This window comes from Cupressus sempervirens, chromosome 2, assembly GCF_028749045.1.
Source record: "Cupressus sempervirens isolate cs-2001-9-10 chromosome 2, ASM2874904v1, whole genome shotgun sequence".
Classification (NCBI taxonomy): Eukaryota; Viridiplantae; Streptophyta; class Pinopsida; order Cupressales; family Cupressaceae; genus Cupressus; species Cupressus sempervirens.
The window spans coordinates 695457281-695483930 of record NC_143119.1 but is presented as its reverse complement, the minus strand read 5'-3'; positions in this window follow the sequence as shown (position 1 = coordinate 695483930).

Here is a 26650-nt window from a genome sequence, read left to right as displayed (position 1 = left end):
TTGGAAGAAGCTGCCACAAATATTGGGCAACCAATCACTTGTGGGGATGAGGATGTTTCCCTTTCAATGCCATCCTTGCCACATGTTGACCTCAAGGAGGTAATCCACTTCTTTACAAATGGTGACAATTGTGATGAACTAGATAGTCGGGAATTTTTTGAAACCCAACATGAAAGTGAATGGGATAGAGATGTTGATATTGTATGTTGCACATCACTACATGAAGAATAATGTAGTGGTTTAGCCTACATATTCCTATAGGTACCAGTGTAAAGGATGTAGGCTTGTACAAGAGGTGCATGAGCTGGGCCACTTCGTCTAAGAAAGAACTCGCAAATTCTTACATTGGATGAGTATGTTGAGAAACTAACGAAGCAAGAAGAGACTAAGAAGTAGCTAGAGGCTAATGCATTCACAAGAAGGGGTAGATTAGAGAGAGGAAAACTGAAAGAGAGACAAATACTACAACAAATTATATTTGAAGGGCTCAGAGGCAATGAAAAATGATCTTAGATGCTATGAAGAGGGAAAAATGAGTTCCAGCGAAGGATAAATTGAAGGAAAAGAAGACAAAAGAAAGAGAGGTTAATCTAAAAGTTTGAAAGAGGCATGGACTGAATAATTGGGGTGCGCCTTCCATAGCTACAATAATTATAGTTACAACACTAGTGGAAGGAGTTGCAATTACACTAGCCCTAGAGTCAATTAGTATGCCTAACACACCTCTTCCCCTACAACATAAATAACTTGATGATATGTTCAATGCTCTTATCCCAAAATTAGCAAACATTTTTTCTCAACAAGTGAAACTCTAAGGATTGCCACCACAGTTGCCAACAAATGGTGAGAGTCCTAATCATCTAGTACAAACCCTAGCTAAGTTGTAGTTGACTCCTACATTGCACACATATCCTAGTAGTGGAGAGGAGGATGTTGGGATTAGGAGCATAATTACACCTATTCCATTTCCCAGTTTTATGGACACTTTATGGCAATTGAAGCAGTTGGGAGAACTTCCATTTTTTTGAAATTGATAAAGTTTTGTGATGTATTCAGAATATCGAAGACAAACTTATTTTTAATACGAACTAAAACATTTTGACATTACTATTTAAATTTACTTGCATTGTGCTTATTACTTGATTGTTGGTCATGGTGTACTATTATTAGAATATAGTCAATACCTACTTTGAATCAATGAATACAACCAACACTAAACTTAACAATCCAATCAATTCTTGTCATCAATGACAACGTAATAATGCATGTATGCAATGCAGTCCAATGCAAGTAAGTAAATGCATATTGTCATGTCTCATATTGCATGACAGTCTCAGACAAATATAACTATTTATGCAATGTAACTATTTGTGCAATGCAACTATTTATGCACTAGCATATGCAATGGTATATATTTATGCAATGTAACTAATTAAAAAATGACAAATGCAATCTAACTATTTATGCAATTCATTTATTTAATCAATGACATATGCAATGCAATTATTTCTACAATGACATGTGCAATGTAACTATTTATGCAATGACATGTGCAATGTTACTATTTATGCAATGGCATTTGCAATGTAACTATTTATGCATTATATCTATTTCATCAATGACATGCAACATAATTATTTATGCAATGAATTATGCAGCATCATATTATCCTCTCATATTTTTTCAAAACTATCATTGCACTATCAATTGAAAGCATACGTACATACATACATATTAACACATGCTTACTTTTGCATACATACATATGTACATACATATATTGACACATCTTTTTAGCAATAGTATGGTTACATATGACTACATGCATTGAATAAATTATGACAATGCTATACAAATAAAATATTAATAACAGGGTATTCATTGAGAATAGGTCACATGTACACCATGATACAAATATTGTATGCATCCATACAATCATTTTTTCATCCACATATTATATTTCACAATCTACATTTTTTGACATAGTACAATTGTATGTCAAATTATACTAAATATAACTTAGTAATATTGACAATAATATAAAAATGTTGATTTGAAATTGAGCGAATATAGAACATATGTATTCACTATTTATGCAATCCACTTATGAAATTCGCATATGCAATGTATCTATTCATGCAATGTTATTATATAAGCAATGACATTTGCAATGCAATAATTTATACAATGACATATGTAGTGTAACTAGGTGCAATGTCATGTGTAATATAACTAGTTATGCAATGTTACTATGCATGCAATAACATATGCAATGAAACTTAGTAATGCTGATTTAAAATTGAGCAATATAGAATAGTGCAACAAATAAACTAAACAACTTCAAAGTTTAACACATTCAATTGGTTTCATGGCCTTAATAAATTCTAAAAGACTTTACATGTGTATTGGTTGTGTTTTCTGTTCAAAATGCTTCCCTCTCATAAAAGGTTACCTACCAATTAACCATATGTAGAAACAACATTTATGGGTGATTCGTATGTAAAATTATGTAAGCAAAGTATTTCATATTAAGCTGCAAGATTGTGATTTCTAAAAAACATGGAGTGTTAATAAACACAATTTAGTAGTACTTAAATGGCAATGTTGAGTGTGAGAAGGAAATGTGGGCCTTTGTGATTCACAAACACTTCAACATGATACTTATCTAAAGAATCATCTCGAAATGAACATGGGATTGTTCATCCGAAATGTCCAACAAATCGATATGTTGCCTCTTAACTAGAATGCAATTACTAATTGCTCTTCAATCAAGAAGCTAGCAACCAGACATCTAAAATGAAGGATTTTATAGCTAAATGAGATGCAAGATTAATTTATATGAGATGCAATATTAATCTAGAAATAAAGAGAGCATTTTAATCTAAATTAATGAATTTTTAAGCTAAATGAGATTAAAATGCAAGAAAATCAAAAGCTATGAATATAAGAAATGAGCAATTATTTTAGCATAAGTTTGATATAATTCATGTGCATCCTCTGAAATGAGGAATTGAGAGCTTCTTAAATAGAATTCTAGAATTGATCAATGGTCGAGATCAATTTGGATGGATGGTCAAGATTAGAAATGAGATGCAGTTGAAATGGAAACTTCTTTGTGCAGATGGAGTTAACTGATTCAATTCTGAGTGTCATGGAAAGTTAATTGATTCTCTTCTGAGTGTGAGAAAGAGTTAATTGAATTAATTCCACTTCCAATTCTAGTTCATTCAGAGTTTTCAATTCTGAACTGAAGAAGAGTATTTGAAGAGTACAGTTGATTTAAAAAGGTTAAATATGACCTCATAAATGAATAATTTAATTAATTCAATAATTAAATTCAATAATTAGCATGAGGATATTTAATTAAATCAAATACATTTAATTCCCTTGTATATTAGCTACAAGATCATTTTAATTTAATTAAAGTATAAAGACTTATAATTAAATTAAACTTAAATAATAGGTTTAGTGTAGCTAATTTGAGTCAATACTTAGGAATTAAGTAGAATATTTAATTAATGCAGATTAAGAGTTTTTGCGTTTGACACTTAGGTCAAGTAGTGATTATCATAATTCAGAATTGCCTAGTAAAATAAGACTTAGGATTAACTAAATAGACCAGAATTGGTTTAGCATGGCAATGTGCCAATTTTGGGGTATTACATTTGTCCAATGAATGTGCAAGCAGCACGTTCGATTCAAAGAAATCAGAAGTATGAAGCATAGATCAAGAAATGTGATTTGGTCCTAAAATTGATGATATAGAGACCAATTGATAAGCTTTTAAAGGTTATCTCTAGAATGAAGCTTAACCTTAGGGAATCCAGATAGAACACCTAGATACCGATATGAAAGAAAAAAGATTATCAATCCTCACAGAATTGTTCCCAAGATGAGACTCAATTCTCAAGAGTCAGGGTTAAACTGTCTCGATACCTATCCAGTAAAAGATGACAAGATTAATCATGATTCATAAAATTATCCCTAGAACGAGGCTTAATCCTCAGGAGTCAGGGTTAGATTAATTTCTTGATACCTATTTATTAAATAGTGATTGAAAGCAAGAGTTTAGAATTATCTCTAGAACAAAGCTTAATTCTCAACAAGAATTAGGATTATCTCCAGAACGGAGCTTAATCCTGAACAAGAGTTAGAATTATCTCTTGAATGGAGCTTAATTCTCAAGAGTCTAGATAGAACACCTAAATACTGGTCCATAAAAGATAACAAGATCCAATCATGAGTCTTAGAATCATCCCCAGAATGAGGCTTGATCCTCAAGAGTCAGTGTTAGACTATCTCAATACTTGTCCATAGAACTATAATATGGGTAGTTATAAATGTGAATAGCTGATCAAAAGATGAGATAGATGACATAGATTCCAAATAGAGGGAACAAAGATGCCCTGAGTGATGAGATGCCCCTAGCGATTAGGACAGTGTTTGAGTTGAAGCCAATTTTGAAAGATTCAATGATGTAATCATCTTACCCCCTCGGGAGCAAAATTGAAAGATGACACACCAGAACAGTGATGTACAACAGTATAGTGAGAGATATTGAAGAAATCTAAGATTCAAAAGAATGTAGAACATATTTGAAGAGTCTGAAGAAAATTAGAAGTCGATTAAAAGTGATTTTGAGGTCCAAAAGACCAAGTTTGACCAAATTTGACCAAAGTTGACTAGAGTTTACCAAAGTTGACTTTTTTCTAGGAATTTTGGAAATTTTGAAGAAAATGTGATTTGAAAAGATTCCAAGGTTCACAAAGTATTAGAAAAATGGACTGCACAAGCATTCAATCATGTCGATCCCAATATTTTAAAATATGATTTTGATCTGTTGAAGTGTGTCAAATTTTGAATTCAATCCCAAAAATGATTTTAGAGCAACCAAATTAGCTAGGGGTGATTTTTGTGCCAATCGAAGCACTTTGAAAAATTAGGTCAAAACCTATATAAGGGTCCAAAGGGTCATTTTCAATTCATTTGTGCTTTTGTCTTTTGTGGAGAAAAGAGCTTTGAGGAGAAAGATGGTGGTCCCCGTGCATTTGCATTGATTCGAGTGTTCCAGGCAACACAGCTGGCCGGCAAACTATGGACCTCTGGTGAGTAGTTGATTATCCCACCTTGCATTTGAAACTTTTATGGATTTTGATCATTTTAGCATGTTTTTAGGGTATTTTTAAAATTTTCGTCATCAAATTTTGTATGAGGATATCATTCTTCACACGGTCCACACTCGTATTTTGCGCAAGGAAGTACCAAACCAATACTTCTTCAACAGGTGTTATGGGTTTCTTCACATGGGAGATACCTATCTCTCACGTGAGAGACCCAAATTTTGCTTGGATATTCATAGAGTATAGTGATTGATCTCACACAAAGATTTGATTCATCATGCAAAAATGTGTGATCTCATGCAAGAAAATGAATTCTCACGCAAAAAATTGGTTTATTTTGCAAAAAAATTATGCTTGAAATGTGATTTTCATTGATGTTTTGAACTTGCGTTCATCATTTTTGGATGTCTGGTATTGATCATGTTCATGTTGTTTTCATGTTTGTAGGTTACGTTTCCTAATGTTTCTTTTAGATCTCATTATCCTCTCTATGGAGCATTGATTAGACAGTTAGATGTCACAAAGCTTGCACATATTTATTATCTCGGCCTATCACATCTTTGTCAGATTCTTGGCTTATTGGTGAATTACAGTTTACTAACTGCACTCATAGAGTATTTCTACTTAGAGACGAACACATTTCACTTGCCCCAAGGACAAATGAACATCACACTAGAGGACATCTACAGGATTCTTTGGGTCCCATTCATAGCCCTCAAGTGGTATATGACACATAGCCACAAATAGGTATAGTGGCATTGAGAGCTATTTTCCAGGAGGACCTCATCTTGGGTCAGGCCATCACATGGGATGAGCTAGTCCACACATATGGTCCCACCCATAGATTAGCATCGGTGCTCAAAGTGTTCATTAGCTATTTTTTGATGCTTGATCGAGGCCAACACAGACTCGAGTGCAGATGGGGTTAGATGTTGCAACAGATGTTAGATGAGCTAATACAGTATGGATGGGGTCAGTGCATGCTAGCACATATGTTCCATGAGATGCATGAGATCATCTATCACAAGAGGAAGAGCATGGTCATTGGGATCTATGTTCTTTAGGTATGGGCATGGGAGCATTTTCCCATCACGAGAGTGATTTTCCAGGATCTAAGATAGGACCATGAGCCCTATATATGTAGATATTTAGGATAGATGACCTAGACAGGTCTGGGTAAGACCGAGCAATGGAGAGGTCAATTGGATGACCTGGTAGTGATAGTGTGGCGACCCTGGAGAGAGACTAAGGTGTGGGATGATGCCCAGGTGGAGCTCAGCCACATGTTCTCCTCCTGACCACTGATTGGTCATTGGATACCGACCATTGAGAGATTTCCCTTGACTCGTGTATGGTGGTAGTATGGTCGACCATAGCATATTTCGTAGGAGTACTGCACACATGCCTTTTTTGCCTCAAATGTAGAGTGAGGATGGTCAATCAAACTGGACCAAGGAAGATTGATGATCGATGCACAATCTACTGTTGTGACCCAGTAGGATTACCTAGTGATAGTAGCAGATGGGGGGATGACTCCAACATATCAGGCACATTTTTTGAGTCATCCCTTCCCACATTTCACAAACCTAGTTGGGATGGCGGTGCCGAGACAGCCACCACAGTAGCAGCAGAGACCTAAGCAATGTACCTCATAGGTACAAATTCCTCCCTGACAGATGGGAGATGATGCTAGTGCAGGAGGCAGTGAATTCAGACAAAGATGGTCACAAGGGGAGATGGTTATCCTAGGTGTCATCGAAGGATATGCATAGAGGTAGCAAGTGGAGCAAGAGCAACCAATCGAGTAGCCTGAGGCCACAGTTGGTGATGATGAGATGCCAAATCAGCCTGCTCTTGATCCGCATCAGGATGTCTTAAGGAGGACCAAAGAGCATCTGAGAGTAGCACATCAATAGCTAGCTGAGATGCAAATACAGCTAGCAGTGTGTGATATGCACATGGGGGATCAAGAGAAAGAGAATCAAGTTCTTCACATAGAGCTAAAGTAGCAGCGAGAGGAGACTTAACTATAGAGTGCCCACATAGCTTATTATTATGCTAGATATATTGTAGTAGTTCTTGAGGTTGCAGATTAGATGCGTCATTTTTTTGAGTATGCAAGAGCATCAAATGTTGTCTAGTGGCTAGCAAGACCAAATGCCCCTCCTCCTCCTCCTCCACTCGAGGATGAGGGAGAGGGGAACAGTTAGACATCCTTACTTCTAACTTTTGATTATGGCTATGAATGGATTGGTGTGCCAGCACCATTTTGTATCATTTTGAGATCGACAATGCTTGAGTAGCGTTCAATTTTGCATCGATGTACACTTGACTCCATATATATATATATATGAGATTTTTTATTTGAGTATCTTCGCATGTGTCAACTTTTCTCTTTTGTAGTTTGTTATGCATGAGATGTTTGATAATATGATTATGAATGCAAATTTGATATGATGTATGAATGTAGTGTAGATGAGATGAATATGCAAATATGTATGTGAAATGCAAAATGTGAATGATCTAACATCTCATGCAGGTTGTAATTTTTGTTGATAATGATAGGTATCCAGTGAAGATCAAGAGGATGTACCAAGGAACCAAACGCTCGTGCAATCATGAAGAAACATGATACTTTGAAGAAACCAACAACCCCTCATCATGAAAGATGCAAGTAAAGGAGTGATCAAACCATGTACTTATGCAATGCAACCCTACACTAGATGCGACCCTAAGTTTGGTTACCGAGCTCGTAAAATTATCATCACTGAGTGTTTAGCTAAACCCACAAATGTTATACAATTCTTACTGACATTGCAATCATGAGAATATGAATATGACACATGTTCTAGTTTTATCGAGATTAAAAGTAAGCATTCAAAGCACAAGAAACCAGAATGACCAAAACATTTGTCCCTTTTGATATAGCAAGTGAACATAAGAATCAGCGCATAAATGCTAGGATGATTAGAATGTTGCTTGCATGTAGACACACTAGACACACAAGAGATCCTTCTCATGCTAAGGAATTGGTAAAGATTCTATCTGCAATGACCCTTGCATTCATAAATTCAGACAAAAGTGTGCTAAGTATACTAGTAGTGACCCATATGTTCCCTTAGTATGATGAGTATTAGTATGTACTATAGCATAGAGAATTCACTCAAACAAGCAAGGAAAAGAACCAACCTCAATGAAGAGTCCCTATAAAATGAGTTAAGGTACACACAACCATCCAACATGAGATAGAGGCTCTTATAGTGAACACCCATTTTATATGGATGCTTCAGATCATTATAACTAAACCAACAAATAGAAAGCAAAGAAAAGATCATGCCCCTAGTCCTCACTTCTCTAGTCAAAAGAGACATCATTGGGTTGCTCAAAGGAACATGATAAAGTGAAAGAAAAACAAGCAAAGAAAAGCTTAACATATTCAAACTAGTATGAGTATTTTCATTATTGTTTCTGTTGCAATAGATTGATTTCAAGTGTCAATGTTCAGAACATACATAAAAAAAATCTCTTCAGTAGGATGACGATAATAGATAGATGCAATTAGAATAACTACTAACTGAAGTCAAAGAGGAATCTTTAGTAAGAACCTTAGTAGGAAACTGAGTGATAGTAGACAGATGCAGTTAGAACAACTCGTGACTGATGCGAGAGAGATCTTTCGCAAGAAGAATCTCTTATAGTGACACAAGTGATAGTAGGCAGACACAATTAGAACAACTAGTGACTGATGCAAAGAGATTTTTCATGAGAGGAATCTCAATAGTGACACAAGCCATAGTAGGAAAATGTAATTAGAACAACTAGTAACTGACACAAAGAGATATTTCGTGAGAGGAATCTCAATAGTGACACAAGCAATAGTAGGCAGATGCAGTTATAACAACTGGTGACTGACGTGAAAGAGATTCCTATGACACTATAGGGTGTTGCCCCTGAGTCTATGACAAGATTCAATCCATGGATATATGAGCAAAGCAGCAAACTAAAGCAATAAAGCAATTGTACAAGAGCCAAAAGATGTGCTACGAGATGTAGCATTTGAAACAAGAGGTGCCTATTTACTAGGTTTTCACCTTCTTGGTAGAGATTTTTTTTTGCTACCATGATGTTTGTTTGCCAAGTTTTAATCAATGGCACTTTAAAATATTTTTAAAAATTGTATTTTTCTCTTTTTTTATTTTTTACTTCTTTTTTTTGTATTGCCAACGCACCTATTTCTAGGTTTTCACCAAGATAATGATTTTTTCAAGACTCTTAAATATGTACAAAGAGGTTTTGAAAACATGTCATTTGTAGAATCACTTCAGATGGAAAGTGTTGATCGGCTCATTAAGCATCTCTCCCTTAGTTGTTGAAAGTTGGTAAGCACCACATCCAAACACTACAGTAACTATGTATGGACCAAGCCAGTTGGATTCAAACTTCCCTTTCTATACCCATTGTTGTTGATTCTTAGGGTTTTCTCTTAGAATAAGATCACCCAGTTGGAAGTCACGTGGCTTAACTTTCTTGTTGTAGCTTCTAGACATATGCTGTTGATAAGCTTGAAGATTATCACATGCCACTTGTTGACATTCATCTAACAATTCTAGCTCTTGAAGCTAAAATATTCTATAGTCATCATCAATAATGAGGCCTTTCATGGAGATTCTCAAAGTACGAATCTCGACCTCAATTGGAAGCATAGCATCCGCTCCATATACCAAAGTAAAGGGCATTGTACTTGTTGGAGTTCTGATACTTGTTCTATAAGCCCATAAAGTTGGAATAATCTGAAGGTGCTAGTCCCTTCCAAATTCATTGACTGTGTGATGTAAGATCTTAAGGATCACCTTATTCGATGTTTCCGCTTGACCATTACCCTAAGGGTAATAAATAGAAGACCAATGTTGTGTGATTCTAAACTTTTTACACAACTCTTTAAGATCTTTGTTTTTAAATTGTCCTCCATTGTTAGTAATAATGGAAGATGGTACACCATACCTGCATATGATGTAACCCATAATGAATAGAACTACAATTTTTCCATTTTCCACAAAGAGAGGGACTACCTCTACCCATTTAGTGAAGTAATCTGTAGTTGTAATAATGAACTTGTGTCCATTTGAAGAAGACAAATGAATCTGCCCCACTAGATCAAAGGCCCATTGTTGGAATGGCCACAATGTGATAGATGGAATTAGCTCCCTAGCTGGAGCATGAATCAGATTTCCATGGAGATAACATTTTTTGTAGGACTTGACATATTTGATTACCTCTTGCTCCATATTCGGCCAACAATAACCAGCTCTGATAAGTTTACGAGCTAGTGTGAAGCCATTAGAGTGAGATCCACAAATGCCCTTGTGTACATCGATTAATGTGTGTTTGGACTCATCAGGTTCTAGACACCTAAGGAGTGTTCTATCGAGACCTCTCCTAAACAAGTCGTCAACAATAATGACATATCATGAAGCACTGCGGATAAGGTGACATTTTTCATTCCAGGTTAGATTGTTCGAAATAGTTTGGTCACATTGGTAAGAGTATATATGGTGGTAGTGGGATGAGTCATGTCCTACAATAGAACAGATCATCTAAGATTCAGGGGAATTATAGGTAGGGTAGAGTAACGTCTCCACTAGGAACTCATATCAAAAATCATTCTCTGGCATTTGTAACATAGAAGCAAGAGTAGCCATGGCATCAACCACTTTGTTGTTTGCATGAGGAATTTGTTGAAAAGTGACATGAGAAAATTATTTATTCAGATCATCAACCATGTGCTTATAAGGTATCAATTTCTTATCCTTCATCTAATACAAATCATTGACCTAGTTGATTACAAGTTGTGAATCACCAAAGATATTCAATTTCTCAACTCTCCATTCAACTACAATCTTCATGTCATTAATCAAGGCTTCATATTCTACAATATTGTTTATACAAGGAAACAAAATCTTGTATGCCTTAGGCAATCAATACTTCTATGGTGTTATGAATAAGAGCCCAGCATTGGATCCCTATTGTGTGAAAGAGCTATCAAAGAACATCAGCCAAGTTTGGTGTGTTAGCATTAGAACTAATTTATCGGGAAAGTCAATGTTCAATGGAAGAAGTTTGCATTGTTGCTTTTGCTAATTAATTAGCAATTTCCTATCCTTTAATAATCTTTCTCTCGACATATTGAATATCAAATTCGCTTAGTATCATGACCCACTTAGCTAACCTTCCTATTAGAGTTGCCTTGTTGAGGAGGTATTTCAGTGGATCAATTTTAGCAACCAGTCACGTAGTATGAGAGAGCATGTAGTTTCTCAACTTTTGGGAAGTAAAGACAACTGCCAAGAAATCTTTCTCAATGATGCTATAGTTAATTTCATAGGAAATTAATGTGCAACTCAGATAGTAGATAACTATTTCCTTGTTATCATTGTCTTCTTGGGCTAGCAAGATACCAAGAGATGACTCTGTTGTTGAGATGTACAAAATCAGAGGCTTCCCGTAGATAGGAGGCATCAAAATTAGTGGATTAGCAAGGTATTGCTTTATCTATGTTAAGATATTATCACAATTGTTTCTCCAATTATATTTCACACCTTAATGCAAAGTCTTAGTGAAAGGTTGTGACTTATCTGCCAGCTGGGAGATGAATCTACGAATGAAGTTTCCCTTGCAAGCCCCTCATCTGACTGATATTACGGGGTGGAGGCATCTCCATGATTGCTTGAACTTTTTATGGATCTATCTTGATTCCTTTTGCAGAGACAATGTAGCCAAGTAGTTTCCCATAAGTTACACCAAATGCACATTTCTTGGGGTTGAGTCTCAAACTAAATTTCTCCATATGATCCAAGATGGTTCCCAAATCTTGAAGATGAGTGTTGCATTTTCCACTCTTAACTAGGGTATCATCGACATAGTCCTCCATTGTCTTATGCATCATATCATGGAAGATTGTAGTAGCTACCCTTTGATACGTGGCACTAGCATTTTTTAGACCAAATGGCATGACATTCTAACATAAGGTTCCCCATGCATAGGTGAAAGCAAACTTTTCCCAGTCTTCTAATGCAATTTTATTTTGATTATAGCTAGAAAAACCATCCATGAGTGAGTACATTTCATATCCTACTGTCATATCAATGTTGGGAAGTGGAAAATCATCCTTTGGGCATGCTAAGACTTTCAGATCTCATAAATGCATACAAAATCAAATAGACTTGTCATGCTTGGAGACTGGAACAATGTTGGAAATCCTTATCTGAAGAATCATCCTGGAATGAACATGGGATTGTTCATTTGAAATGTCCAATAGGTCAATTTGTTGCACCCTAACTAGAATGATTTTGCTAATCGCTCTCAGATCAAGAAGCTAGCAACCAAACATCTAGAATGAAGGATTTTATAGCTAACTGAAATGCAAGATTAATCTATATGAGATACAATATTAATCTAGAAATAAAAAGAGAATTTTAATCAAAATGAATGCATTTTTAAGCTAAATGAGATTAAACTGCAAGAAAATCAAAAGCTATGAATATAAGAAATGAGTGATTATTTTAGCATAAGTTTGATATAATTCATGTGCATCCTCTGAAATGAGGAATTGAGAGCTTCTTAATAGAACTCCAGAATTGATCAACAATCGAGATCAATTTGGATGGATGGTCGAGATTAGAAATGAGATGCAGATGGAATGGAAACTTTGTTGTGCAAATGGAGTTAACTGATTCAATTCTAAGTGTCATGGAGAGTTAATTGATTATCTTCTAAGTGTGAGAAAGAGTTAACTAAATTAATTCCACTTCCAATTCTAGTTCACTCAGAGTTTCCATTTTTGAACTAAAGAAGAGTATTTGAAGAGTATTTTTTATTTTAAAAGGTTAAATATGACCTCATAAATGAATAATCTAATTAATTGAATAATTAAATTCAATAATTAGCATGAGATATTTAATTAAATCAAATACATTTAATTCCCTTGTACATTAGCTAAAAGATAGTTTTTAATTTAATTAAAGCATAAAGACTTATAATTAAATTAAACTTAATTAATAGGTTTAGTGTAGCTAATTTGTGGTGCAGGAGCACCCACATAAAGTATTTAGGTCAAGTTTTATGCACGAGCTGACTTGAGAAATTTATCTTGATTTCGTCATTAGGATAAGATAATTTTCTTGGGATTTGTACAGATCATTGCGGGGTCATTCTTCCCCATTCTATACTAATCTAGAATTTTCTATAAGTTGTTTTTCCTATTTTGTAATAATATAGAAGGTTTCGTAGATTATCTTAGCAAGTATAAATAGAGTTTTAGGTTTAGGTTTAGGTCAAGTTGGAGAGCAAAGTTTCTGGATACTAAGTTACAGAGAGAAGAAATCTACAAGAGAGCTAGTGTATGTACTATTCATTTGATAAATTAAATAGAAGAATTTTATAATCTATCACTTGTTGGTGTTGGTTCCTATTTTGTTTTCTTCTGTTGCATTTATCTCTGCATCATTTTTGGTATCAAAGCTTGGGGAAAGCTCTTGAGGCAATTAGATTTTATGTCTGGATCGGAGTCAGAGCTAAAACATCAAACATGGTGACCAATGCTAAACTGGAAAAGAAGATGCGAGAAGAAGAGAAAATCAATAAGTGGTTATTAGATGAATTTGAGAAGATGAAGGGCCAAATGGAAAAGAAAGCAAAGGTTTCCTTAGAGCAAGAGGAAGAAGGGGAAGAAGAGGATACCCCTGAGCAGGAGGTGGTTAACTTACTTGCAAACCAAAGATACTTTATAGAAGCCCTTGAAAGAGTTGGTAAGAAGGATGCCAAAGGTGACCTACCCATCTTTTCAGGAAATATGGATGCTGATGTTGTTGTGGATTGGATAGTAGCATTGAACAACCATTTTGAATGTGAAAATATAGCAGAGAAGGATAAGGTAAAAATTTCCAAGTCAAAGTTGAAGGGACCAGCCCTCATTTGGTGGAATTTCATTCAAGGAGAAAGGCTCAAAGAAGGTAAGAACATGATAACTTCCTAGGAAAGGATGTGTGTCAAGGTGAGAGAAACATACTTACATGAGGATTATGAAATCCAACTTCATTGAAGGAGACAAAGCGTTGTAACGCCCCACCAAGGGATCCAAAAGAATTAACCTAAAGTTTTACTAAGTTTGCTAAACATTTTTTTTTTTAAGTAAGAAAGTACAACATACACATCAAACACATAGTAGCGGAAGCAATAACATGTAACCTTCAACAAACATACATAACAGGTTACATTCCTTAAGGATCCCAAGACGTTGAGTCACATTTAAATTTAATTAATTCTAAGTCTAACAACTACCACATCCACATGAAAAATAATAATAAAGTCCAATGTCCATAATATACATTTGCTCTGAATGCCTCTTGGCAAATTAATTCAGAATGCTCAATCATCCACTGTACATGTCACAGGGTATGAAAGGCTTAAAATAATATACATATGTAAAAATAAAGATACATCACCCTCAAATCCATGATACAAAGTACAATAAAATAAATGAAATCATCCACCATACATAATACGTCAAAAGATATACATCCATCATAAAATGATACAACATCCAATGTATAATATAATCATATATCATAATGATCCATGAATAGAATGAAGGTATATGCCAACAAGAATACTCCAGCCACGGTGTCTAGGACGGATCTCAATGGTAAGAGTAAAAGCACTACCACCTGACAACGTGGAACCTAAATGGTCCACTCCCACTGCGTTGAGGAGATAGTCTTAAGTCCCAAACAGGATATCAAAACACAAAACACAAGTACTCTCTAAGTCTGAAAAATTCTAAAAGTACACTAACTCAAAGGTTCCAACATAGATAGACATCTAGACCCAGAGGCACAACAAAGACACGTAGGAAACCTGCTATGCAAGTGAGAAAGTGTCATCGCAAAAGTCACATTGGAAGTTACCCGAGCAATCCCTTAGGAATCTCGGGTCCCCTGTGATCCTGTGGCCACTAGTATCCTCTCGTACTGACGAGGCATACTACGGAATGCAAGGTCATAACCAAGCATTCTCTCTACCCCATCCTAGTCTGTACTAGCACTCAAGGCATGGGAGAGAACATACAGTTATCTTATTAGGTTCATTTAAGTCAGTATTTAGGTGAGATGTTTTCACTTATCAAAATAAAAAACTTAGAATGAGTCATGCCCAGAGCCACTTCGGGTCTCCCGTCCCTCATTGCAAGCCACTTCCCGACACTACACATAGATAACCTACCCTAGGTTCATGAAATCACAAAATCAAGAATCATAATAAAATCACCTCAGTCCTATACAAGCGACTAAAAACATCATAAATATAATCCACAATCATCACATCAGTTCTCCATGAGCAACTGAATAGCCTCAAATAATAATCATAATGATTACAACAAATCTCTATCGGCATCTGAAGGCATCAATGATAAATCACAATATCCCATGGTTCTCCAATGAGCAACCAGAAAGAATCCCAATAATAAATCACAATACTAATCGAAGACTCCAAAATAGTCAAGTCACACATGTCACAACATGACATCATTAAGAGCATAGCAAAACACTTCAGTCCCATCAAGGCGACTGGAAAACAACCCAAGTACAATTGATCGATGAGTCAAAAATGGTTAAGTCAGGTAACTCAAATACATACACCATTAGCTTCTCACCAGGAAACTGGAAAGCAATAACAACCAGTAAAAATAATATGTCATAGAGCATACTAATCACATTACCATGGTTGAGTTAAGAAAGATCGAGACCAAATCCTCATAACATCACATTCTCAAACCCCGAGCCTCTGGTAAACGTCCTAAACTGGTCAAGCTAAAACAACCCCCAACACCCCCAAACATAAGTAGTACAAAGAACACATAATAGGACAATCTACAGTTTGGTTGAATTAGAAAACACATAGTTTGAGTTAAACAAGAGGGTTTCAGTTTCAATGTTGAGTTCAAGTAAATAATCTCATATTTCAAATTGGTTGATAATATACTATTGAGCCAATGTAAGGTCTCTATTCCTAGTTTCATATATATTTCAAGTAATAAGTTTTTGCAATTACCCCTTTATATTTAAAGTCAATTAAATCAAATTCAATAAAGCTAATTATTGGTTATTTATAAAATAACCAAATAATTAACATTTAATTAATCATTATAATTTAAATCCTTTAATAAATTTTAATTATAATCTACAACTATATTAATCTTTTATTAAATATTAATTACTTAATAATTATCATACTATTAAATAAACTATATTAAATTTAAATAATATTAATTGATTTAACAACTATTAAAAATAACCATTATAAAAATTCATATTAATAAAATAAATTTAATATAATATAACTTCTTCTTTTTTTTAAAGTAATAAAACAAAATTATATAAAATATTCACCATGCGCTTAAGGCCCGCCGGCCAAAAGGCTACGGCGCCTGCCGTGCGGCAAGTGGACTGCTGTCGTAGGCAGTGCCTGCGTGCAGCAGTACGCCTGCACACGCAGGCCGCGTACTTGGAAATAAGGGGATGGGGTGGGGTAAAACCCCCCTTCCCAAATTTATTGTTTTAAATATCTTCTTTCTTTTTTTTAATTTATAAAAAATTATGTTTTATTTTAAATTAGTTTTATCATATGTTAAATTTGTTAAAACAATTTCTTCTAAAAGAAATATATATATAATTTATTTATTTCATAAAATTTGCTAAGTTATAAAATTTATAATTATATAAAATTACTTAAATAACTCTTCTTCTTCTTATATATATATATATATATATATATATATATATATATATAATTTTTTAATTTTGATTTCCACAGTACTCTGGTAAAGGAAATAATATCAACCATATAAATTTTTAAATCTAGAATTTTCATTTTTAAATTCAAACCCTTCCCAAATTAAATATTAATTTCTTTAATCTAGAAAACAAGGGTTTCTAATAACTCTTCTATTCTCCACGTATACAAAAATTATTGATAAGCAATTAATAATTCACAATATTGAAAAGTTTAAACTTTCATCACAGAGAATTCAAATATACAATCCACAGACATGAAGAAGACAGGAAAGGATAATTATGTAAATAATTAGTGATCAAAACATAAGACCCTACCTGATCTTGGTGCTAATACGAAATCTTTGAAAACCTATGAGAGAATTTGCTCCCATTCAATAACTTTCCTCTGAAAAACTTTCTTAGAATTCTCCTTCTGAAATTCGCTACCAAAAGATGTTTTCCAAAATTCTTGTCTCCAAAATTCGTGGTCCAAATTCATGTCCCTCAAAAATGAACCCCCAAAGTTGTGATAAGGAGTTTTCTCCTCAAATCGGGGCACTAATTGTGCGTTCACCCGAGGGGACTCTTTGCTCAACTGAGTTAACTCTAGAATTAACTTGTATTAATTCTATGCTTTATCTTTTAATGCATATTAAATGAATCATTAAATAACTTTATTTAATTTTTTCACTTGACTTCTATTTTTAATCTTTATTACTTTTAATCCCATGCGCATTTTATGAAATTAACATAACATTATTATTTTCTATTATTTTATTTTTTTTAATTTATTTCTTTTATTTTCAACTCAAGCTCACATCATGCGATCTAGAAACTTTAATAATTTAATATCTTTCAAATTTTAATTTATTTTAGAAACTTAATTGATAAAATATTTAATTAATTTAAATAACAATAATATTTAGCATTTATTTAAAAATGAACTCTAAATATATTCTTATTAAATTAAATAAATATTATCATGTTCTAAATTTATCCTTAAACTTTAATCTCCAAATTTTAATTCTTTTATTTAATTAATTTTTCAATTAATTAAATATTTAAAGATATCATATTAATTCTCCATTAAATCAAATCATTAATTAATCTTTTTAATTAGACTTAATTAATAGAAAATACATCAAAGACTCATAAATCAACATACGAAAACCCATCATAGAAAAACACATACTAAATCAAACAAAAGAGTTATAATCACAAAATAACATCATTTGATGCATTCGGAGGGTACTTAGTGTAGAACAAGATTTAGTATGCAAAGAACATTAACAAATAAAGTAAACATTCACAAACCAAAAAACTAAATTTACATATATGCTTAGACAAAGAAAGCAAACAAGAAGTGCAAACCTCACAAGAGAAAACACTCCATGCTTTCTGGATTCTATAGATGTGTCCTTTTGCTGTGGATGTATGCTCAAGATGCTCAAAAGCTGCTTCAATGGAGATGGGTAATGGCAAATTGGTAGCTTTGTGAGCTCTCAATTTGGCATTATAAGGATAAGATTGATGGATTTGGTTCTCAAAATAGCATGGTAACTTTAGCTCAAAGATTGTTGATGAAATGGCTTGGGATGGGATTCAATTTATAGGCTAAGGGGTAGAGGGATGGAGGGCTTAGATGCAAGGATGGATGAAGGCTTAAGGAGGGCTAGGATGCACTCAAAGGAGAGCACATGGATTGTGCTTGTTTAGCACCAATGGGAAGGTGACACTTGTCACAAGGAGGATGAGTGTGAGAGGGTAGGGTAAAGGGTTGGTTAAAGGCATGATGAGTGGGGTTGAGTATGTAAGAGGGATGTAAGAGGAATGAGTGTGGAAGAGGGAAGAGTGTGGAAGATGGGTGTAAGAGTCATGAGTGGGCTTGTAAGAGTCTTTTATGTTTTGTACGAGCACTCATGACTTAGTGGTTGGGTTTTTTGAGGGGAGACTTTGGTTTGGATTAGGAAAGTCTTAAACTTGTTTAAGGAATGTGACAACATTAGGGGGTGGATTAGGCTTGGGTTTAGGATTAGATTAGGGATGTTAGAGATGTCTAAGTGGATGGCATTAATGAGGGTGGGTGAGTTAGTGGCTAAGCTTGGTTAGTATGGGTGGATGGGGTGGATTAGGCTAAATGGAGGATTAGAGATAGGTTAGGGGTTTTTGAATTTGATAATTTCATTTATCAAATAGATTTATTTAATAAATGGGGATTTTTGGAATTAGATAGGAGAAAAGGATTTAATTGATAAATAATAGATTATTTGATTTATCAATTAGGACTATAGATGATTAATTAAATTAATCAACTAGGGATGGCAAAGGATTAATTAAATAAGAATTTAATTAATGATGCCTTTAGAGATGGCTAAATTAGATTACCAAAGTAGTGTAATCAAATTTAGGTGTCTACACTTAGTACTTAACTTAGATACTTGTCCTAATTATCAATTAGGACAATTGGCTAAAGGGTTTAGGATTTGGACTTAAGAGTTTATCTCCCCTCTCTTACCATTGAGATAATGCGATAGGGTATGCTCATCCTGGCAATTCAGAGAAGTCGATACCCGGTACCTGCAACCTGCATAAAATCCACGCATGTACAAACACAATATTCTAAGCTAAACAGACAATGGCAGGAAGTGGTGCATCGTGTAGATCCCGACTAGCAGGTGACTACGACTCCCTTCCTTAACCACATCAGAAACACCATACATAAAGAAAACAAACACACACACCATACACATGCAGTATGGGGTAAGTATCCATAAGAAAGCACATGTGATAATAAATCATCTAACTAATCATCATCGATAACTGAAAACATTGAATAATCATCATACATGCATGAAATATAGAGTACCAAGTAATCTCATCATATAATAAACTGAGCGTAAAAAAACATCTGATAATCTCTAAAATAATAATACTAATCATCAAACATAAAATTGGCCTAAAAGAGTTTGGCAAGGATGACTGAAATACGACTTAGGGGCATGCACTACAAGCTTAAGACAAAAGGAGCTAGATGTCACTGCCTATACTGAAGAATTTCAAAAATTAAGCTTGAGGTCAAAACAGAGTGAATGTGAAAGTGTAAAAGTTGCTAGATATCTCAATGGATTGAGATTGAACATTCAAGAAGAACTTAATTTATTATGTCCACATACAGTATAGAAATGTTATCAACTAGCATTGAAGGTGGAAGCCAAATTGAAAAGAAGGCAAGAACAAAATAGTAGAGGAAGATGAAGAAATCAAAGGGGAAGAGGAAATTTCCAAGGAAGAGGACAAAACCATGAAGATCATAGGGAGATAAAGCAAGAAACCAGTCAAAGTGAAGGAAATTTCAAAGGTAGAAGAGGCAATTCGAGAGGTGGATTTCGTGGTAGAAGGGCAAGTTCAATTGTTTGTTTCAATTGTAATAAGGAGGGACATTATGCATATAGGTGTCCAGATAGAGCAAGTTCAAGTTCACTAGGTGAAAGAAGAACACATTTGGTACAAGATGATGAATACCAAGAGAAGGAGATGGCTGACTCAGATAGTGTACCCGAAAGAGGAGAAAGTTTAATGATGAGAAGAACACTTTTGAAAGTGTCTACTACCATGGAACCACCGCAAAGGAAAACTATCTTTAGGACTGCTTGCAAATTTTGAGGTAAGGTATGTAAAGTCATTATTGATTCAGGATCTACTGAGAATTTAGTTTCTCTTGAGATGGTTGAGAAGTTAAAACTTAGGAGAATACCTCATCCTTTTCCTTATAAGGTTTCATGGCTAATGAAGGGTCAACAAACTCTCGTAAATGAGCAAGCATGAGTTGATTTTCAGATTGGAAAGTATAAGGATAGAATTTTGTGTGATATAGGTTATATGGATGCATGCCACCTATTATTTGGTAAGCCCTAGTAGTATGATTTGTGGGCACAACATGATGGAAAACTCAATATATACACCATCAAGAAGGATGGAAAGGTGATTAGATTTATTCCATTTGTTGATCATGAGGAAGTGGAAGAAAATAAAGAGAGGGAAGCCAAAATTACGATGGTTAATAAAAAAGAATTCTTACGGGACATGAAAGATGAACCTAAGCCTTGTTTTCTTTTGATGCCTAACCCACAACCACAAGAACCCATTGGAAAAGACAAAAAGGAGGCTGAAACAAAGAAGGCAATTCCTAATGAAGTGAAAGAACTTTTGGATAAATATGAAGGTTTGATTTCAGAAGGTATGCCAAAATCTTTACCACCTATACGAGACATTAGTCATTGTATTGATTTCATTCCTAGAGCTACTTTACCCAATAAGGCTACATACAAGATGACACCACAAAAAAATGAAGAGATTGCTAGAGAAGTGAAGGAGTTACTTGATTTTGGCTTGATTACGAAAAGCTTAAGCCCATGTGCTGTACCTGCTATTTTGGCACCCAAGAAGGAAGGAACCTAGAGGTTATGCATTGATTCTAGAGCCATTAATAAGATTACAATCAAATATAAGTTTCCAATGCCAAGAATTGAAGATTTGCTTGATTGTTTGGGAGGTGCAAAGTATTTTTCCAAGATTGACTTAAAAAGTGGGTACCATCAAATAAGGATAAGAGTTGGAGATGAGTGGAAGACAGCATTCAAAACCAATGATGGATTATATGAATGGAAGGTAATGCCATTTGGACTCTCTAATGCTCCTAGTACCTTCATTAGACTTATGAATGAAATACTCAAGGACTTCAATCGCAAGTTTTTCATAGTATATTTAGATGACAAATTAATTTTCAGCAAAACAAAGGAAGAACACCTAGAGCACATTGACATGGTTTTGAGAAGACTTCATGAGGAGAAATTGGTAATAAATTTGGAAAAATATTTGTTTATGCAAGAGGAGCTAACATATCTAGGTTTTGTGATCTCCCAAGGTTGCTTGAAGATGGATAAAGAAAAGGTAAGTGCTATACTATCCTAGCCACCCCCAAAAATAGTTGGAGATGTTAGAAGCTTTCATGGTCTTGCTACATTTTATAGAAAATTCATAAAAAATTTCAGTCATATATGTGCTCCTATGTTAGAAACTATTAAAGGAGAAAGGAAGTGTAAGTTTGCATGGAGTCAATCAGCAAATGAAGCTTTTGAGTTGCTTAAGAAAAAGGTTAGTGAGTAGCCAATTCTTTCTTTACCTAATTTTAACAAAGTTTTCCAAGTAGAATGTGATGCTAGCAAGGTTGCTATAGGGGCAGTTCTTAGTCAAGAAGGAAAACCGGTAGCTTTCTCAAGTAAAAAACTCAATGAAGCCAAGCAGAAATACTCTTCATATGACTTAAAAATGTATGCATTGGTTCAAGCACTCAAAAGGCAGAGAGATTACTTATTGCCAAAGGAGTTTGTTGTGTATACCGATAACCAAGCACTTAATTTTCTAAATAGCCAAGACAAATTAAGTCATAGGAACATGAAATGGATGGAGTATTTATAGGCCTATACCTTCACCATCAAGCATAAGAAAGGAATATCAAACAAGGTTGTTGATGCTCTTAGTAGAAGGAATCTAACTGTCTCCCAGATACAGCTAGGAAGTCTGGGAATTGAAGCACTCAAGGACATGTATGTAGTAGATCCAGATTTTGGTGACATCTACAAGGTACGTATGGAGTTTGGTGAGAGGTACCATGTTGATTTTCCTGATTTCTTGATACAAGACAGACTTCTTTTCAAAGGAGGACAACTATGTGTACCCAGGTGCTCTATGAGGACAAACATTATCAAAGAGAAGCACAGTGGAACAATGGGTGGACATTTTGGTTTGGATAAAACCTTAGAATTGGTTAGAAGGGACTACTATTGGCCTAAACTTCATACTGATGTGAGAAACTTTGTGGAAACATGTATGATTTGTCAAAGGGCCAAAGGAAGGACTACAAATGCTGGGCTTTATCAACCTTTGCCAATACTATCTAGACCTTGGAAAAGCATAACGATGGATTTTGTAATGGAGCTGCCACGAACACAAAAGGGGTATGATAGTGTATTTTTTGTAGTAGATAGGTTCAGCAAAATGGCTCACTTCTTACCATGTAAGTCAACCAATGATGCTTCTCGTATAGCAAAACTCTTTTTCAAGGAAGTCATAAGGATTCATGGGCTACCCCTCAATATAGTTTCAGACAGGGATGTGAAGTTCGTAGGACACTTTTGGAGAACTTTATGGAGGAAACTTGGAACCAATTTATCATTTTCATCAACCTACCGCCCTCAAACTGATGGCCAAACAGAGGTAGTTAATAGAACATTGGGCAATTTGTTAAGAACACTCACAAGACAACATGCAGCAAAATGGGATGTAATCCTACCCCAAGCTAAATTTGCATATAATGACTCCATCAATAGAAGTACAAGAAAGTCACCATTTCAAGTGCTGTATGGAATTCATCCTAGAGGGATTTTTGAGTTAAGATATATGAGTTCACAGCAACAAGTTAGTGCCCAAGGAGAAGAATTTGCTACTGCCATTAAAGAAATCCATGATGAAGTCAAAGCACAACTCCAACAAAGCTTTGACAAGTATAAGAAGCATGCAGATTAGAAATGTAGACACTTAGAATTTGAAGTGGGAGATTTAGTATGGGCAAATCTCAAGAAGGAGAGGCTACCAAAAGGTAAATCTACCAAACTTATGTTGAGAAAACTAGGTCCTTGTCAAATATTAAAGAAGTTTGGACCAAATGCTTATGAGATTCAATTGCCACCAGAGATTGGCATTTCTCCCATCTTCAACATAGCAGACCTCACACCATTCAAAGCACCCACTAAAGAAATTGATACAAGGAAAATGGTTGATACAGAATACCTTCAACGTCTACCATTTAAGAAGACACCACAGCTAGAAAGGATACTTAACACCTAAGTCATAAAGCAGAAAAGAGGAAAGGAGTCCAAGCAATATTTGGTAAAAATCAGAGGTTATTCAAATGTAGATGTTGTGTGGATGACCACACAAGATACCAAGAAGTAGGGTACCACTCTACAAGAGCTTATCTCAACTGGGCTTGAGATAAAATTTCCTAGGGAGTATGGTGCAGGAGCACCCACATAAAGTATTTAGGTCAAAGTTTTATATAAAGTATTTAGGTCAAGTTTTATGCACAAGCTGACTTGAGAAATTTATCTTGATTTCATCATTAGGATAAGATAATTTTCTTGGGATTTGTATAGATCATTGTGGGGTCATTCTTCCCCATTCTATACTGATCTAGAATTTTCTATAAGTTGTTTTTCCTATTTTGTAATAATCTAGAAGGTTTCCTAGATTATCTTAGCAAGTATAAATAGAGTTTTAGGTTTAGGTTTAGGTCAAGTTGGAGAGCAAATTTTATGGATACTAAGTTACAGAGAGAAGAAATCTACAGGAGAGCTAGTGTATGTACTATTCATTTGATAAATTAAATAGAAGAATTTTATAATCTATCACTTGCTGGTGCTAGTTCCTATTGTGTTTGCTTCCATTGCATTTATCTCTGCATCAATTTGAGTCAATACTCAAGAATTAAATAGAATATGTAATTAATGCAAATTAGGATTTTTTGCATTTGACACTTAAGTCAAGTAGCGATTCTCAGAATTCAAAATTGCCTAGTAAAATAGGACTTAGGATTGATTAAATTGACAAGAATTGGTTTAGCATGGCGATGTGCCAATTTTGGGGTATTACATTGAGAAGCCTTATAACAATCAGCAAGTCATGATGAAGTCCTCGCTACCTAGCATACCTGCAAATTGGTGCAACATGTAGTAATAACAATTCTAATAGAAGCTTATCATTCACTTACTGTATGCATGATAATCATACACTTCCAATAATGTCTAAACATTAAACAAAACAATAAAAAATATTTTTCATGTATGCATACATTTACATTGCATGAAAACATATAATGTGTACATACATACACATTCACACTAACATAAACATAATAGAACTTTATGCATCCATTCAAAGACATACATATATACTTTGTTACACACACATATGCAATTGTACATCCATTTTCACATATATATATATATATGTATATATATATATATATATATATATATATATATATATATATATACATAGAAAAATATGCAACAAAATGAACACATACAATCTAACAATATGTTCAAAGACATGAGCATGAAAAGGAAATGCTACAAGACTGGCCAATACAATTAATATTAACATACTGCAATGTTACTTGTTATGTAAACTCCAAATTGACATGAGTGATTCATTTCACTATGCGGATACAACATTCAACATTATGCATATATTTTGCATGCATACACACACATACATAGATACGTGCACATACATTATTGTAAATCCATGTGCATGCATACATACATACATATATAAATATGCAACAAAATGAACTCAAAATCATACTACATTATCAAAGTGACTGCAATGCTAGATAATGTACAAATTTACTTATGAGTCATACATTTCAATATATGGATACACATCCTCACATAAATGCATGTGTGTAAAAACATTCACATCTATACAGTAATATGTAACATACAACAATATGCATCTATGTGAACCCATACATATATACAAACATATATATACACACATTAAAATAATAGAATAACTGGGGGGAACACGAAAGGCAGTGAATAGATTATCATCGGGTCTAGATGTACCAATTCATCTTTTACTAACTACAAATAATTTATTCAAACTCAGATAACCACTCAGCCAATATAGTAACTCATCAACAATTTAACTTATTCATTCATCACTAGTTCTCTATTATGTATATGCTGACTAATAGAAAATAAACAATAGTAAATAGCATGCATGACACATAAAATTCATACATATATGACACTAGGATTTAACATGGAAACCCAATTTGGAAAAAGCACCATGTAACATACTACCACTTTTCACTCTTTTGAAGTGAGCTCGGTTAAGAGCCAACCCTGTTAAAGGTTACAAAATACTTTGTTAAGTATGATTTTGTAAATGTTTCAATCACCTTGTTAGGAGAGGCCTTGTTAGAGGTCTTTACATCATTCCATTAAAATGTCACCTTGATTAAAGGATTTACAAATGGTTGTTAGGTCAACCTTGATCAAAAGATTTTGACTATCACAATTGGTTAGAAAGTAACAACTACGTTTGATCTATTAAGATACAACTCACCTTGTAAATTTGTACGTCCATTCGGCTCATTTGTTGGTTCATTAACTAGACTTCATTATGATCTCATTCTCTAATCTTCTTGGCAACCCTTCAAGCAATCACACTTCACCAATCTTCTCATTTTTCCTCTGCTACTCTGTTCTTCACAGGTTCTCTACAAAATCACCAATCAACAATGAACCAACCTTATAAATATCCCTTATGCCTCCTTAAATAGGTAACTTTAATCTTTTCTCACTGAAACATCACCATAGATCTTAGAGTTTGATCAAATTCATTAAATTTGTCCATAGTTTGCCCTTCTAGTCCTTTTCTGATACTATAGAAACTTCTCTTTAAATCCCTACCTTTGATTGCATAACAACCTCAATTCGTGAACTAAATACTCTAGCTCATACATCCTTATCATCCACACATTTTGACCAAATAATAAATTCAAATATGTCGAGCTCAAACTCAATTCTTTCACAAATTGTTATTTTGTTGACTCTCGGTTATCATTGTATTCTT